A 5,820-nucleotide genomic window follows, 5' to 3' on the forward strand; every position below is an offset into this window, starting at 1 on the left:
GGAGGAGGAGGAGGAGGAGGAGGAGGAGGAAGAAGAGAGGAGGAGGAAGAGGAGGAGCTGGACAGACAGCTCAGTCGTTCAGAGCACCTTTTGCTCTTCAGGGGAATCAGACTTGATTCCTAACACTCAGAAAGCAGGGGGGGGACATCAGATTCCCCCAGCACTGGAGTTCCTAACTACACACAGGAGCCTCTGTCCTCACTCCAGTCCTCTGCAAGAGCTCTTAAGTCATTATCTCTCCTGCCCCAAGGAATTATAAACGATACCTAGAACACAAGGAAGTCAGGATATGTTTTGACTATAAACATACTTCATAATTTTTTGTTTTATTGTTTATTTATTTATTTATTTATTGAGACAGGGTTTCTTTGTGTAGTTCTGCCTGTTCTGAAACTCACTCTGTAGACCAGGCTGGCCTTAAACTCACAGAGATCCGCCTGCCTCTGCTTCCCAACTGTTGGGATCAAAGGTGTGTGCCACCACCTGGCATACTGGGAGATTGTTAGAACAAAAATGCTGGTGAACCGGCTCAGATTGCAGCCCTTAGCCTCCTCTCTGATGGCCCCACATGTTGTAGCCTCCTCTCTGCCACTCTGGGGTATCACAGCCTCCTCTACTGTCCTGTGGTGCTGTCCCAGCCTCCATCACATGCTCAATATTCTCTACCTCCCCAGCCACAGACATATTAGTCAACTTATCTTCGGGATCACATCCCCTACTCCCACCCCTGCCACTTTTTGGAAATGTCACTGTCTAGGGGAGTTCTTGGAACTGCTCAATTGAGGGTGACATCTTGCCTTGTCTTGTTCCGAGCTCTCAGCACTTACCACAGTTCTACGGAGGCGGCACTGAGTGACTACGGTTTGCTCACCTGGACTAGCAACCTCTCCTCAAGGGTGGGAACCAAGAAGGCTGCATCAAGTTTATTAAACTCAAGTTTATTGTAGCATGGCTGAGGTGCTTTCAGGGTGACATGGGAAGCCTGTTTCAACAGGACCAGTTGGAGAATGAATACTTACGTGAAGCCCCCTGGAGACGTCCATCAAGGAGCTCTCAGGCAGTGGCCTGCTCTCAGGACGCAGTGGGATATTATTTTAATTGGGCAAAGACATGTAACATTGTTAATGCTGCAGTGTAGTGAGCCGGACAGGATCGCCATTACAAGATGGCACCACATCCTGTCTTGTTGGTTATAAACAACCCCATATTTGGCTATGCCTTTGAGAGCTGCGTGTCCCCCGCTTCCCACATGCGTGGTGAATATGGGTCCCTGGGCCTATCTCGATGCAGTTTGGTGTCAGCTGATGGTGGCAGCCAATCACAGGGTGACCCGTGTGCCAATTCCCTATATAAGCAGCCGCCATTGTGCCCCCGGCTCTCTCTCGTCTCTCTCTCTCTCTCTCGTCTCTCGCCCCTCTCTCTCTCCTGCGCTCTCATTTCCTGCCCCCCTTCGCTTCATGCTCTCCTTCAACCAAGTGCACTCCAGTAAAGCGTGATCTGAAAAGAATCCTCGTGTGGTGGTGTTTCTTCCTCGCCGGTCAAGAAGCCTGCCGCACTGCAGAATATTACTTTAACTGTATAAAGGTGTGCTACTTTTGATTATGAAAGGATTGTTGTGTTTGTTTCACCTTGCCTGCCTAAGGCACCTGATTGGTCTAATAAAGAGCTGAATGACCAATAGTTGGGTAGGAGAAAGGATAAACAGGCTAGCAGGCAGGGAGAATAAATAGGAGAAATCTAGGCAAGGAAAGAGCTGGAGGAATGAGAGAAGAGAGAGAAGAGAACAAAGAAGATGCCCACCACCAGAAGTCAGCCAGACACAAGAAGCAGTGAAAGTAAGATATACAGAAAGAACAGTAAAAAGCCTTGAGGCGAAAGGTAGATGAAGAGAAACAAGTTCCTGTAAGTTAAAAAAGCTAGCCAAGGTCTTTCGAAGGACGTCTTTCACATCTGTGGATGATGCCCCGAAATGACAGCTAACATCTTTTCTTTTCTTTTAAATATTTATTTATTTATTATGTATACAATATTCTGTCTGTGTGCATGTCTGCAGGCCAGAAGAGGGCACCAGACCTCATTACAGATGGTTGTGAGCCACCATGTGGTTGCTGGGAATTGAACTCAGGACCTTTGGAAGAGCAAGCAATGCTCTTAACCACTGAGCCATCTCTCCAGCCCCCTAACGTCTTTTCTTTTGCGGTTTATTGTTGAACCAGTAAAGTCAGTGAACCCAAGACAGAGAGAGAAAGAGAGAGAGAGAGAGAGAGAGAGAGAGAGAGAGAGAGAGAGAGCGCTTGCCAAAATGGAGCTAACCTAAGGCCAAACATTCAGAGCTAACAATAAACCTCTGTGTCATGATTTGGGATCTGGTTGGTGGTTTAAAAGAAAAAGCCTGGTACATTTTGGTGTTCAAACATGGGCCCCATGTTCCGTGTAGGACCTGAGAAAGCTGAGCACTCCTTTAAGAAACCCTGCCTTACAGCAGAGCATTTACACTGCATTGTTGATGCTAAATAGAAGCAAAAAGGTAAGCAGGGAGCCTGCATTCCAGAGCTGGGGGTTTGAATGTGGGGGTTTCTCAATCAAACACTTTCAGACCAGGCTTGAGGCTCTCACAGCCCTGAGAAGGGGGCTAAGCCAGCCACCAAAGCCATGGCGGAGGAGGAACCAGCTGCAGCTTAGCTTAGCAGTTTTTTTGCTCATGGAGACAAAGACTTGAGCTAGGCAGTAAAGCAGGTGAAGATAAAAAAAAAACCCTCTAAGTAGGTTCCAGTGTGTATAAAAATGTGCATAGGCTTAAGAAAGAAAAGAGAAAGGATATAGACAGTCATAGGAAAAATAGCTTAAGAATGATAAACATTTTAAATAGAGAAGTAATGTAATATGTAAAAAATAAGCCACGTGTAGATGAGAAATACATGGGGGGGGGCTGCTGTGTTACATTTCAGGGCTCTGAATGTTGGCGAGTGGAAGGCAGCTGCCGAGAGGCGGGATTACAACAGGGACTGCTGAATTAAACCAGCCTAGATGCTTTTTAAGAATGTCTTAGCTTTAAGATAGAACTTTAAAGTGTATTGCTCTGAGGAAGAGGTTATGCTTTTGCTTCCACAGGAAATGAAAGGCTGTGGATTCATTCAAGGTGAACAGTGATCAGGTTTGATGGGGGAAACCTGAACATCCTGGCTATGGATATAAAGAAATAAACCTTGAAAAATGACAAGACAAGTGACATATATTTTTACCAAAGATAAAACAAAAAAAAAACATGAAACAAAAAAAAATCATCTTTGGTTTGTATACAATGGACAGTCTACGCTTGCGTTAATGCAGACATGTTACCTTTGCAAGTTTGTGTTCTCAGAGCAAGGGGACCAGACAACAATGAAAGCAGGTGGCCCAGGTATCCAGCCTCTCAGAATGCCTCTTTTGCAGTTTCCTCGGAGTTCTGCATCCAGAACAGTCTCAAGGCTTCCACAGACTATTCTACCCAGAACTGCACGTAAGCCCTGTGCTTTCCCATTGCACAGAGATGGGACAACAAATATTACAATTAATTTTCCCAAGAGTTAGCCAGGCAGTAGTTCCCTGAATCAAAGTCAGGGCAACATGTTCCCTCTAGAAAAAGAAGGTTGTATAGCTTCTGAACGTCTGCAGCCACCACTGATGCCTGTCCTGAGGACGGACTCTCAGCTGGAGGGGTCGAGCAGGGATAAGCAGAAGCAAGCCACAGTCCAGGGAGGTCTGAGGTTCAGACTCTGAAAACACCAAATCTCCTGAGGCCAGCTTTGGATGTCGCCACCATCCCTGAGGTACTGGGCAATTTGGAACTTCTTTCAGACAGAGCTCAAAGGAATTTTCCAGTGGCTCTGGGAGTTTATGAGTTTTCCTTCATTTTCCTTCCTTTTTTCTCTTTTCTGTTTATCGTGTGTGCACACACACACACACACAAGCACGTGCACACCGGGACACGTGTGGAAGTCAGAGGGTGATACAGTGGAGCCCACCAGTAACCCCGCTTCCACTTTCTTTTCTATGTGTATTTGGGTATTTTGCCTGAATGTGTGTCCGTGTCAGATCCCTGGGGACTGGATTACAGACAGTGGTGAGCCACCATGTGGGTGCTAGGAATTAAACCTGGGTTCTCTTACTGTGGAGGCATCTGGTGGGCACTGGCATCTTTTGTTTTCAATTGTTTTGGTTTTGTTTTGCTTGTTTGAGACAGGCTCTCATGTAATCCAGGCTGACTTTAAATTCCCTGTGTAGCTAAGGATGACTGTAAACTCCTGATCCTTCTGCGGCAGCCTTTCGAGCGCTGGGACCACAGGCATACACCACCATGCATGCCAGCAATCCGGCAGCTTTGATGATTTCAATGCAGGCATGCTGTGGATCGCTTGGCACACCACTTTATAATCAAGAGCTACTTATAGACACTCAGTGCTTTAGAGTGGCTGTGTGCTTGATTTCACTCCAGGGCACTCTAGCACCTGTGACGGCAGGACGGAAGCCGGCTATATTGTCAGAGGAGGACTGGGGTCAATGGTGGTCACAGGCTCGGCAGCCTCACGAGCATCTCAAGCAGAGCCTATCATATCCAGCACCAAATGGCTGTTAACATGAAAGTTCGGAGAGATAGGACTTTGGTTTTTTTGTCTGTTTGCTTGAGACAGGATCCGACGCTGTAGCTGGCCTCAAGCTTGAGACAGGATCCGACGCTGTAGCTGGCCTCAAGCTTAAGACAGGATCCGACGCTGTAGCTGGCCTCAAGCTTGAGACAGGATCCGACGCTGTAGCTCAAGCCTGTGGTGATCTCCTGCCCCAGTCTCCCAAATGCTGGGATTAAGTCATTACTCCCAGCTTCATTTGCATTTATTTCCAAAATTATTTTGCCTTAGCAATCGGTGAAACTTGAAGCATGGACATTTATGTCTTAGCCCGTGCACCCTTCTGTACACAAATACAAGCATCAGAATAAACTAAACCCTGGGCGGCTAAGGGAGCACTTCCTGTTTAAGGGGGGGAGACAAGAATGGAGACTGCGGGAGAGCGAAAAACGTCTTAAGCTTCTCTGAGCAGCATTTTGCGACTTTCAATTTGGAGTTGCATGGAAGCATTGTTCTTACAAGGGCTAATTAGCTCAAGTGTTCCCCAAAAACACAGTAGCCAGATACAGTGGTATGCCTGTAATCCTGGCACTCGGAAGACGTAAAGGCCGGTTCAAGGCGAGCCTAACCTACACAGTGTGTTCCAGGAAGCCAGGGCTACATAGATCCTGTTTGGAAAAAGCAAAAACCAAACAACAAACTTGGGTGGGTAAATGAACCAACCGGAGGAGAATTTTTACTGCTTGTGATGTTCCTTTTGAGTGTAAGCTTTGTGAATCCTGAGTTCATGTTTTAAAAGTACAATTGAGCTGGGCGTGGGGGCACACACCTTTAATCCCAGCACTCGGGAGGCAGAAGCAGGTGGATCTCTGGGAGTTCAAGGCCAGATCTGTGTAGTAAGGAGTTCAGGACAGTCAGAGCTACATACTGAGACCTGTCTAAAAATAATTTTTTTTAATTTTCAAAAGAAAGTACAATTTAAAGTTGGATATAAGCTGGAGATATGCTCAGTGCCTAAGAGCACCGGCTGCTCTTGCAGGGGACCCAGGTTCTGTTCCCAGCACTCGCCACCAGCTCTGGGGATCCGATGTCCTCTCCTGATCCCCTCAGGCACGACACACGTGTACTGCGCATACACACATGCAGCAAAACACCTGTGCACATAGAATGCATGTGTGTTTAAAAGGAACACTGGGGGCCGGGCGGTGGTGGCGCA

The sequence above is a fragment of the Microtus ochrogaster genome, unplaced genomic scaffold, assembly GCF_000317375.1.
Source record: "Microtus ochrogaster isolate Prairie Vole_2 unplaced genomic scaffold, MicOch1.0 UNK153, whole genome shotgun sequence".
NCBI lineage: Eukaryota > Metazoa > Chordata > Mammalia > Rodentia > Cricetidae > Microtus > Microtus ochrogaster.